Genomic DNA, 13,239 nt, shown 5'->3' on the forward strand with positions numbered 1-13,239 from the left:
GAATTGAACTGTGTAAAAGTGGTTACAATGAAATTCTTTACACACTACAGTGTACCTGGGTGGGTTTACTAGTGAGAAGCTGACACAATCGTGGTGTCTTTTGCCACTCTTATTCTAACCCCAACTGGCCCGTCAGACACCGCCTACCAAGAGCCTGGGTCTGTCCGAGGTTTCTGCCTAAAAGGAAGTTTTTTCTCGCCACTGTCGCACTGTTGCTTGCTCTGGAGGAAACTACTAGAACTGTTGGGTCCTTGTAAATTCTGGAGTGTGGTCTAGACCTACTCTATCTGTAAAGTGTCTTGAGATAACTCTTGTTATGAATTGATACTATAAATAAAATTGAATTGAATTTTCTTCTACCAGCAACAATCTACAGGCTATATTATTAAATGTAAATGTAAATGTGCTGTATTTATATAGCGCTTTTCCAGTCTTAACAACTGCTCAAAGCGCTTTTACATCTACAGGAAACATTCACCATTCACACACATTCATACACTGTGGCCGGGGCTGCCGTACAAGGTGCCACCTGCTCATCAGATACACACTCACACACATTCACACTCCGATGGCGCAGCACCGGGGGCAACTCGGGGTTCAGTGCCTTGCCCAAGGACACTTCGACAATGACTGCAGGGGCAGGGATCGAACCACCAACCTTTCAATTGGCAGGCAACCGCTCTACCACTGAGCCACAGCAGCCCCCATTATTATTATCATTCCAATATAAAGTTATTATTCTCAACCTTTTCATGAAATCAAACACATTTTTTATACTATTTATAGTCTGCGATTGTTTTGGGATAGTCATTCAATGTATTAACATTCAGTAATTACCTCACAATATAGTTTCTATCGTTAGTCCGTCATTCCTGCACTGGATTTGAATTGTCTTCACACGTAGGATTCACAGAAACCGATGCAGCACGCAATCCAGCATCAATTTATCTCATGGACAACAGCCTCACCGTTCTGTTTTCTAATAAACATTTTATCAGAGCTGTGTGTCGTTACTGCTAATGCAAAACCAACATTTCCTACTGGTAGCACCGACCGCAATACAAAACATGACAATGGGCATTTTCAGCATTTTGTGACAGTGAATCAGTTTTAAATATTTCTGGAAGTGATGGAAGAGTGAGGAGCAGCCAGAGTGAGCTGTTAGATGAAGAGCTACAGGCTGCACACCTACGCGTATGGCTCCACTCACTGTACATATGCTCCTTTGTAGTGTAGCCTATATCTGACAAAGAAGCTGCTCAATTAGCGTTTGCTGTAGTATTAAAATGTACTTGCTGTCACCATGGTAACTATGGGAGTTGCTAAACAACGAGGCCCAAAATCTTATGGATTCCACCATGTTGTATGAAAATGATGATGTGTACTGTTTTAAAGTTGCTGTGGCTCAGGAGGTAGAGGTGGTGGCATATTCATTTCAGGGTTGTTTGATCCCAGCTGCACATGTCAAAGTGTGGAAGGTAGTGATATCCAAATGAAGCTTCATTAACCACTAGTTGTAGTCATAGAACTAGATGCTGCTCTTGGTTTAAGAGAAAGGCTCAAGAAATGGCAATTTAGTGTGCCTTCAACCTTCTGTTGAACAGAGTGTCATCTTTTGGGTTTAAAAAAATAAAGAAAATGCTTCATAAAGCTTCATTAGGACACCACTAGTAAAGGGACTATGTAAATGCGTCTGTTTATACAACTGAACAACCATTGTTTCAACATAAAATATGTTGTCTAAATACAGAGAACCTATGTATAAATAATATAGTTCAACTGCTTCTACTGTACTGTTTACTTGATATATAATATTGATTTAATATTACAGTTTTTTTGGATTGCTTAAGCACGATTTTCAAAACCGGGCCAGTGTTTTCAAAACACCACACACAATTAGCATAACCACACACCCAATTAGCAAAACACTACAGATCTTTTGCATAATTAAACACTCTTGTAAAAACTATACACTTCTGTTTAAAAACCACACTTTGTTACCATATGAAACACACACGTTTCACATTACTATACTCTGTTTGCACGAGTTACACTCTGCTGTGATAAACCTAAAACACTTTTAGCACTTCTACTTCCCTATGATTAGAGCTGGCTACCATCAACAAAGTACAAATATAATGTAAATTTACCAAACACTACACAAGACCAATGTTGCAGACTGAAGAAACTCATTTAATCCTCAACACGCCCAAAATGTTGACATGGAGATTCAAAATACTGTTTTACGCCCTTGTGGTTGCTCTTTGGTTATCAATAAATGAGCCTTTGTTTGCCCGCCAACCCCCATCTTGGTCCTCCTTCTCCTGCCACCCCATCACAGAATGATCTAACCAACATGGATCAAGCGGGTTATGTTTTTGAACCCCTCCTTCACCCCCTCGAGCCGGCGGCGGACCTCATGTCCGCCTCGTTCCGCCGCCTGCACAAGGAGGATTCCACCCTAACGTGGCATCTTATGATGGTGCGGTGGGAGGAGGTCGACAGGGAGTTTGGTCCCCTCCCGGAATCGGCGGAACCGGCTGACACCGATGTTCCGGGAACCACCACGGACCAGCCCTCCCGGGGAGTCGCAACTTACCAGTCCTCCCCGGGAGTTTCCGCGGACCAGCTCCCCCATGGGTCGCCGTCAGTGGGTTCCCCCAAGGGGTCTAAACCGTCCCGCGCCTACCGGAGGGCAGCGCGGGCCAATGACTACTGCCGCCGCGGATCTCCAGCCGATGACGACTGCCGCTGCCGCGGACGCAGACCCCCAGCTGACGACTGCCACTGCCGCGGACGCAGACCCCCAGCTGACGACTGCCGCGGACGCAGACCCCCAGCTGACGACTGCCGCTGCCGCGGACGCAGACCCCCAGCTGACGACTGCCGCCGATGGTGCGGACCCCCAGCCGCCGACTGCTGCCGCCGCCGATGCGGACCCCCAGCCGCCAGCTCTCGCCGATGAAGCGGTCCCCCAGCCGGCGCCAGCAAGGACTGCTTCCCAGGGAGTCGGTACTGGACAGTCCTCCCTGGGAGCCGCCCCGGACCCTCAGCCGGTGTCCGCCGCCGCGGACCCCCAGCCGGCGCCCAGAAAAACTGCTTCCCAGGGAGTTAGCACTGAACAGTCCTCCATGGGAGCCGCCGCGGTCACCCAGCCCCGGGTTGCTACCGCCACGGATCCCCAGCGGCCGACTGGCCCCCTAGACCAGCCGGCTGGTCCCCCTGAGCTAGACCAGCCGGCTGGCCCCCCTGACCTAGACCGGCCAACCGGCTCCCTAGTTCCAGACCAACCGACTGGCCCCCCAGACAGGCCGACCTATCCCCCTGACCCAGACCGGCCGACCGGCCCCCCAGACCCAGACCGCCGACCGGCCGACCGGCCCCCCAGACCCAGACCAGCCTGCTGGCCCCCCTGACTCAGACCGGCCGACCGGCTCCCTAGTTCCAGACCAACCGACTGGCCCCCCAGACAGGCCGACCTGTCCCCCTGACCTCGTCCAGCCGACTGGCCCCCCTGACCCAGACGGGCCCCCTGACCCGGACCAGTCGACCGGCCCCCCAGACCAGCCCACTGGCCCTCCTTACCTAGATCAGTTGACCGGACCACCTGACCCTGATCAGGGGCCCAGCATTGCTGACCCCCGGCTGGCGCTCGGTGGCCCTGCCCCCCGGCCGACGGCCAACGTTTCTGGCCCTCGGTCGGGGGTTGGCGCCCCCGACCACCGGCCGGTGTCTGGGCCTCTGCCCTCTCTTGGCACTGGCTCCCGGGGTCCCCCTGGTCCCGGTTCCGGGGGTCCCCCGGGACTCAGTCCCCTGGCTTCCTCAGGTTCTGGCGTTAGTCCCAGGCCCTCTGGAACCCCTGTCCCCCGTGTTTTTGTCTCTCCTAGCCCTAGTCCCCCTAGTCTTATATCCGTCCCTGTCTCTGTCTTTGTCCCCGTCACTGTGTCCGTTCCTGTCTCTGTCCCGGTGCGTATCCCTGTCCCAGTGCTTATCCCTGTGTCTACGTCTGTCCCCATGCTTGTCTCAGTCCCTGTGTTTGTCTCTGTTACAGTCTTTGTCCCTGTCCCGGTCACTGTCTCTGTCCCTGTCACCGTTCCTGTCCCCGTCTTCCTCCCTGTCCCGGTGTCCAACCCGTCCAAATTTGCCACCACTACCGATCCGTCTACAGTCACACCGTCTCCGTCCGTCCCACCCACAATTGTCCCTCAACCCAACCCGCCTGTCTCCATGCTGTCCGTCCCGTCTATGTCCGCGTCTCTCCCACCTGTTTGCTCCAAGTCTGGCCTGTCCCCTCTTGAAGATCCTAGTGTGCCCCCCCGTGGGCTTCCCAGTGCCCCTAGTGCACCCCCTTGTGGGCTTCTCCGTGTTCCCCGTGCTCCTAGTGCGCCCCTCCGTGGGCTTCTCCGTATTCCTCGTGTTCCTAGTGCGCCCCTCCGTGGGCTTCTCAGTGTTCCTCGTGCTCCTAGTGCGCCCCTCCGTGGGCTTCCCCGTGTTCCTCGTGCTCCTAGTGCGCCCCTCCGTGGGCTTTCTCGGCCCTCTTGCGCCCTCTAGTGGGGCTTTGTAGCATGCCCGCTCTTGGGTCTCCAGTGCGCCCTCTCCTGGGCACATTCGTGCGTTCCCTCGTGCCTCCTAGTGCCCTTCCCTTTGTCCTTCTTCGGTCCCTGTGTTTGTGGGTCTCCCATACTCTTTGTCTCTGTACCTCTCTCCCTTTTGTTTGTTGGTCTCTCTTCTCTTCTCTGTCAGTGTCTCCCTCGTTTTGTCTTAGTCTTGTCCCTCTCTGTGGTCTAGTCAGGTCTCAGTTCTGTCCCCTGTCTTTTTGCTTTGTTTCTTTGCCCGATTCGCCGCCTCTGTCTCTGTGTGCTTCTCCATGTGTTTGTCCAGCTCACCTTGTCTCTCTCACCCGCTCTGTGTCGCTTTGTCTCCTCGTCTGTCTCCCCCATTGCCTCTTGCTCTCGATGTCCTTGTCTGTTTCTCCCCTCTGTTTTGTTCGGTCCCTGTGTCTGTCGGTGTAACCACCTTTCGTTTTGTTTGGATCTCTCTCCCTGTCCTGGCCCTTAGTCTCTTCTCTGCTTTCTGTCCCCCGCCTGTCTCGCTCTCTTCCTGTCCTGGTATCTGTGTCTCTTTGCCTTCCTCTCCGCTCGTCCAGTCTCTCTGTGGGTTCATCTCGCTCTGTCTCTTTCGCTTCGTTTTTTGCATGGTTGTCTCTCCCTTTCCCTGTGTCTGTCCTGCTCTCTGGGTTTCAGTCTTTTTTTCTTTTTGTCTGTGTCTGTGTCTCACCCTGTTTTTTTTTCCATTTTTCGTCTGTCCATCTTAACCTCTCTTTGTTTTCACCCTTCTCTCCGTGCCATGCTCCCTTTCTCTGTCCCTCTCCTTCAATCCCTCGCTGGTTTTTGTCCTTGCCCGGTCTCCTACCTCCATCTGGTCACAGGCCTCCTCCAGAGCAGAGCGGTGGAAAGACACATTGTCCCAGACAACAATGTATTGCATATGATCGATTTGATTTGCTGCTGTTATGTTGTGCAATTGGTCCAAGAATGTAAGTATGAGTGCTGTGTTGTAAGGGCCCATATGGGCATGGCGGTGGAGGACCCCATTCTGTGTAATGGCTGCACAGAGTGTTATATTACCCCCACGTTGCCCTGGGACATTGACTATAGCCCTGTGGCCAATGTTTCTTCCCCTCCTTCGTGTTCTCGTCAGGTTGAACCCAGCCTCATCTACGTAAATTAACTCATGCTGGATCTCCTCTCCATCCATTTGTAAAACTCTCTGAAGAACAGTGTCAGGCAAAATTGTGTTCAGTGTAGATCTAGTATACATATTACAGTACAGTAAAAGATTATGAGACAGTACGCAAGATCACAATGCTTAGGTGAATACATACCTCTGCATAATCATGCCGCAGTCGTTTCACCCTTTCGGAATTGCGCTCAAAAGGCACTCGATAAATTTGCTTCATTTGAACATGGTTTTTTATTAGGATGCGTGCCAGTGTTGATGTTGAGACCTGATGGATATTGTTGAAACCGACGTGGTTATTGACAATGTTAGCTTGGAGCTGATTGAGGGTTATAGCATTGTTGGCCAAAACCATGTTTACTATCTCCCTCTCTTGCTGTTCTGTGAACATAGGAGGCCTTCCCCCTCGTCGTTCCTAACCCTCAATCCTATGTAGAGAAAAAAACTGTAAACAATAGTACAGTAATTTCACAGGAAAAGGTAACAGAAGTGCTGATAGTGCATAGAATACAGTACTGTAAGCAGTTGCTGAAACCGTGCAGATGTTTTTGATATGATGATATTTTTACAATACCTATTTTCCAGTCGCAATGTTCTTATCACACTTGCCACTGTGTATCGGCTTAGATTTGGCTGTACTCGCAGTCCAGCCTCCCTCAGCGTCAGGCCGGGGTTGACAACGTGGTCAACCAGTGTTGCGCGGATCTCATTTGTCAGATTCGGTCCTCTTTGAGCACCTTCTTGTCTTCCTCTTCCTCTACCTCCAGCATGGCCTCCATCTCTTCCTCCTCTGTTGATTCCTCCTCTGTTGATTCCTCTTCCTCCTTGTCCTTCTCTTCCTCCTTGTCGTCCTCCTCCTTGTCCTTGTCCTCCTCTTTCTCCTCCACCTCGTCCTCCACCTCGTCCTCCACCTTGTCTTACTATTTCTCTGACTCCTTCCATTGTGCTTGAAGACCGATGAACTCACCTGCTGCTTTTTATAGTGCTTATACACCTGATTGGTGTGTCTACAATTAAGCAAACAAGTGTTTGCACACCTGATGACTGTGTTGAATCAATTGGTTGGAAGGTGCGGTAATTTGACAGTCAGTGCTTTGGTATTGCAAGGAAGTGACTTCATAATAGATTTTTGTGTGTAATGTATGTTAAGTGTGTTTAGTGTTTTGCAAATCACTGTGTGTAGAGTTTTGCAACAAGTGTGAGGTTGACAATGTGCTTACAGTTGTGCAAATATGGGCTGATGTTTTGCTTCTTGAGTGTAAGGTTTTGCTAATAGTGTACTACTTTTAACTTTAGTGTGTAAGCAATCCCAAAAAACTGTAACACTAAACCATTTTATTGCAAAATAGTTTTTTTCATGACTTTGTGTTACTGCTCGGCTCTAACTTTTTAAAGTCTGGGAACATGCAGTTTAGGACACTCAATCTATTTAAAGGAAATGTATAAATGTTGTATTGTTTGAAATTATGTAAAAGGTATGGAGGCCCTGAAGTGCAAATCACAACAGCAAATAGAAAAACTCAACAACAAATCATAAAACAAAAAGGCAAATAGAAAAGCATTTCAACAAATCATAAAACACAACAGCAACTAGTAAAGCATTTCAACAAATCATAAAACACAAAGGCAAATAGGAAAACAAAACGGCAAACAGGAAAACCCAACAGAAAATAGGAAAACACTTCAACAAATCATAAAGCACAGCGACGAATAGGAAAACCCAACAGTAAACTGGAAAACATTTCAACAAATCATTAACTTCTACCTGAAAAGGTAGGCCCCTTCTAGCAGAGGACAGACCCTCCTGATTGGACAGACGGACTGTCTGTCTTTTAACAGGAAGGGGAGGTGAAAAACACCTATTTTGAACCAATTACCAATTTTGGCACCGAATGAAGGGATGCGGTCAAGCAAGCTAGTGAGAGAGTACTCATTTCCTCTTAAAGGACAGACAGTCTGTCCGTCCAATAACAAGGGTTTGTCCTCGTTTGTGCCAAATAGGCCCTAGCTTTTTAATGAAGTTAATATTGTGCTTGTTGAAGTGTTTTCCTATTTGCCATTTTGTTTTATTATTTGCTGTTGTGCTTTATGATTTGTTGAAGTGTTTTCTAATCTGCTGTTGTGTTTTCCTATTTGCCATTTTGTTTTCTTATTTGCTGTTGTGCTTTATGATTTGTTAAAGTGTTTTCTTATTTGCTGTTGTGTTTTCTTATTTGCTGTTGTGCTTTATGATTTGTTAAAGTGTATTATTATTTGCTGTTGTGCTTTATGATTTGTTAAAGTGTTTTCTTATTTGCTGTCGTGTTTTCTTATTTGCTGTTGTGTTTTCTTATTTGCTGTCGTGTTTTCCTATTTGCCGTTGTGTTTTATGATTTGCTGTTGCGTTTTTCTATTTGCTGTTGTGATTTGCACTTCAGGGCAAAGAGGTAAAGAGGTTTAAAATGACAAAATTCTGATAAATGATCTTGATACTATTCAATGTCTAAAAATCCTGAATATCAGGTTTGGGTTTAAAGTTTTCTGTGTGATTTAAATTTTTCTTTCTAGTACAGAATTTAAAAAAATAGTTTTTCTTTTAATTTTATAACAGTTTTTTTCAATTGTTTACACACAAATACTGGTACTTGAGACACAATGACCACAACATGTAATAACTCATTCACCAAGCCCCTGAATCAATTCTTCTAAACTACAAGCACAATTCCTGCTTTACACTCAAATTGGAGTTCTAAAACACACTTTTTTCAAAACACTACACACAATTCTCTGCTTTTGGCACAAGTTTCATGCAGAAAATTTCCTGTTTTCACAAGGAACACACTGCCATTCAAATATGCACGCTGACTCATCACAAGGGCAAACACCCGTCACACAGTTTTCAAATTAGCAATCAGAGCTTTAGCATTAAAGGGCAACAGGTTAGCTCTTCATTGGCGCAATGGATACCAACATTGGAAACAGAGGCAGAGCCAGAGGAGTGAGAGTAAGAGGAGGAGGACAAGGAGGACGAGGACGAGGAAGGTCAAGGACCGTAACCTCTGATGAGATCCGAGCCACTTTGGTTGATCATGTGGTCAACCATGGTCTAACAATGAGGGAGGCTGAGCAAAGAGTACAGCCAAATCTGAGCAGGTACACTGTTAGCAACCATCATCCGGACTTTCCAAAATGAGAATAGGTAAGAAATCGGCTCTCACTATAAAATTATACATTGAGTACAGTAGTACAGTATTGCCTGTGGACTGTTCTGTAGGACTGTAAAAATACTGTAAAGTATGTTTCAAGTATTTAAGAAATTTATACCTACTTTGTATATACAGTATTTTACTATTTGTTTGGCAGAACTGAAAGATTACCAACACAAGGTGGTCAGGAACGTGTTCCGTCTCCTGAACAGGAAACTGAAATCATAAACATGGTCCTAGAAAACAACGCCATAACATTACAGCAAAAACAAAGAAAAATTATAGACAACAATGACATATTTCAAAATATTGATAGATACGCTTATTGACACTGGACCGTGTCTTGTGCAGAAATAATCTCAGGATGAAGCAGGTCTACAGGGTGCCATTTGAACGCAATTCAGAAAGAGTCAAAGAATTGCAATATAACTATGTGCAAGTGAGTCCCACAATTATTGCATACTCTCAACACTGTATACGGCATTTTATACATATTTCAATATTGTAACCATAATGATTGTGCTTCACAATACTGACCACTCCATGTCTATTTCTGATATTGTCATGTGTGTTTCAGAGAGTCCTTGAGCTAGAGGTGGCTGCAGTGGAGCACCAGTTCATCTTCATTGATAAGCCTGGGTTCAACCTCACAAAAAGACGAAAGAGGGGAAGGAATGTCATCGGCCAGCGTGCCAATGTTGAGGTCCCTGGCCAACGCGGAGGGAACATCACAATGTGTGCGGCAATTACCCACCATGGCATCATGCATCACCATGCTACCCTTGGCCCCTACAACACCGCCCATCTGATCACATTCCTGGACATCCTACACAACACACTCATTCCACCAGATCAGGTAGATGGCACAGAGCAGCTCAGGTTCGTTGTCATTTGGGACAACGGAAGTTTCCACAGGGCTGCTCTGGTTCGTAACTGGTTCACTGCCCACCCAGGCTTTTTAGTTGTTTATCTCCCTCCATATTCTCCATTCCTCAATCCTATAGAGGAATTTTTTTCTGCCTGGAGATGGAAAGTGTATGACCGAAATCCACAAGTGCGTATACCTTTTCTCCAAGCTATGTGGAGATATAGCAGCTGATGCTTTTCATGGCTGGAACCGCCATGCTAGGCGATATTTCCCCCGCTACTCGGCCCGGGAAAACACTGCTTGTGATGTGGATGAGGTGCTGTGGCCAGACCGCAACAGAAGAGAGGATGCAGCATAGTAGTTTTTTTTTATTTATTTTTTTAGTTTTTTTTTTACTGTAACTGTGTACAGTAAATTCTTCTGTTTTGTATGTAGTGTATGTGCAACATTGTGTTGGTTGGGAATTGGATGTACATTGGTTTTGTGGTACTAATATAATATATTTGTTACTGTGTATTTGTGTGTTCTGAGTATAAAAACAATATTCTAAAATATTTTACAACACACTTATGTATATACTGTCTGTAGTAAGTGTAACACTGAACAAAAAAAGGCCTAAGTCATTATAATGAATGGAGAAGTGTTTTCCATTCATCATAGTGTTTTACACTAAGCACATCAGTGTTCAACTGGTTCTTATGAATGTCTGTTCATATGATGGTTTGTGTGTGTCATTTGAAAACGAAATACCAATTTGAGAAGAAATAACATTGTTTTGAATGTAAAGTTTCATTTTGCAGGAAAATTGAGTGGTTTTGCTCATTGTGTGTGTTTTTTGATTTGTGTTTAGAGTTCTGAGAATATGAGGCATTCTTTCAGAAAATGTGTGTAAACAATCGAGAAAAAGTGTAATAATGTATTGACACTGAAGAGTACAGCTTCATTTTTCTGTGCAGTGCTATGTCATTATTGACTTATCATTAATGTTTGATTAAATGAATTCCCCGCTGACTCATTTGCTTGTAGGACATCCATAATGTCATGTGCAGTGTTTTGGCACCTCACAATGGCTGTCAATGAAATGAATTAAGAATATAAATGTTAAACATTTGCACACATGCATTATTTATCACTGCTTCCCCAAGTTTCCCTCATAATAAATTGTACATTATTGCAGGGATTTTCTTAACCAGTGGGATGGATTATATTGGCATCACTGGACATCAATAATACATCATACAAATGTTTTCCTGCAGACTCATGAATAACAAACAATTTTGTTGGCACTTTTTAAAAAGAAATATGCACATATGGTTTGTCATATCTGTGACAGATTACTCCTGTCCGTAAACATCAGGCTCTGTGACACAAAAAGCCTACATACTGCTGGATCGTAAAAGATATGTGTACCAAGTCAGCATCACAGATGTGGGAAAATGGATTCTTCGCATTTTGAGTTGCCTGCACACATGAAAAGACAGTCAGGTGTTGGCGCTGGCAGGAATCCAGTATCATTATATTCCTCTTTATATTCAATGATATGCAGAGGGCTGACGATACAGAAAATGTGTTGATGCATTCTTTCACATCTGTGATGTATACCACTGGCATTCTGATGTACCTAATCTACAGCAAGCCTCTGTCTACAGTGCAATACTGTATATAAGACCTAAAGGACACTGGCATTCTGTGCAATTTCATTACAGTGCAATACTTAATTTTTAATCATTTATTCTCATTACAGTGCAATATTCATTTATTTATTATTAATACTTAACCATTTAATTTCATTACAGTGCAATATAACCATTTTACCTGGTCTAATTGCTTAATACCAGAACGCATTTACTTTATTTCACATTTTCTGAATTTGTTATTATTCCGCACAAAGAAAAAACAAAGAACAGAAATGTATATAAAATACAGGCCAAAAGTTTGGTTACACTTTCTCATTCAATGCATTTCCTTTATTTTCATGACTATTTACCTTGTAGATTATCACTGAAGGCATCAAATCTATGAATGAACACATATGGAATTATGTACTTTACAAAAAAGTGTAAAATAACTGAAAAGATGTCTTGTATTCTAGTTTCTTCAAAGTAGCCACCCTTTGCTCTGATTACTGCTTTGCACACTCTTGGCATTCTCTTGATGAGCTTCAAGAGGTAGTCACCTGAAATGGTTTCCCAACAGTCTTGAAGGAGTTCCCAGAGATGCTCAGCACTTGTTGTCCCTTTTGCCTACACTCTGTGGTCCAGCTCACCCCAAACCATCTCGATTGGGTTCAGGTTCGGTGACTGTGGTCGGGTGCAGCCCTCCATCACTCTCCTTCTTGGACAAATAGCCCTAAGCCAGCATGAAGGTGTGTTTGGGGTCATTGTCCTGCTGAAAAATAAATGATGGTCCAACTAAACGCAAACCGGATGGGATGGCATGCTGCTGCAGGATATTGTGGTAGCCATGCTGGTTCAGTATGCCTTCAATTTTCAACAGTGTCACCAGCAAAGCCCCCCCACACCATCACACCTCCTCTTCCATGCTTCATGGTGGGAACCAGGCATGTAGAATCCATCTGGTCACGGATGGTTGGAACCAAAGGTCTCAAATTTGGAATCATCAGACCAAAGCACAGATTTTCACTAACCTTATGTCCATTCCTTGTGTTTCTTGGCCCAAACAAATCTCTTCTGCTTGTTGCCTCTCCTTAGCAGTGGTTTCCTAGCTGCTATTTGACCATGAAGGCTGGATTCACACAGTCTCCACTTAACAGTTGTTCTAGAGATGCTGTTGGAACTCTGTGTGGTATTCTTCTGGTCTCTAATCTAAGCTGCTGTTAACTTGTGATTTCTGAGGCTGGTGACTCAGATGAACTTATCCTCAGCAGCAGAGGTGACTCTTGGTCTTCCTTTCCTGGGAAGGTCCTCACGTGAGCCAGTTTCCTTGTAGTGATTGATGTTTTTTGCGACTTCACTTGGGGACACATTCAAAGTTTTTGCAATTTTCCGGACTGACTGACTGTCATTTCTTAAAGTAAGAATGGCCACTTGTTTCTCTTTACTTAGCTGATTGGTTCTTGCCATAATGTGAATTCTACCAGTCGTCCAATAGGGCTGTCGGCTGTGTATCAACCTGACTTCTGCACAACACAACACATGGTCCTAACGCCATTAATAAGGTAAGAAATTTCACTAATTAACCCTGACAAGGCACACCTGTGAAGTGAAACCCATTTCAGGTGACTACCTCATGAAGCTCATTGAGAGAACACCAAGGGTTTGCAGCGCTATCAAAAAATCAAAGGGTGGCTACTTTGGGGAATCTAAAATATAAGACATGTTTTCAGTTATTTCACACTTTTTTGTTAAGTACTAATTCCACATGTGTTCATTCATAGTTTTGATGCCTTCAGTGAGAATCTAGTATGTAAATAGTCATGAAAATAAA

Source organism: Etheostoma spectabile, chromosome 22, assembly GCF_008692095.1.
Source record: "Etheostoma spectabile isolate EspeVRDwgs_2016 chromosome 22, UIUC_Espe_1.0, whole genome shotgun sequence".
NCBI lineage: Eukaryota > Metazoa > Chordata > Actinopteri > Perciformes > Percidae > Etheostoma > Etheostoma spectabile.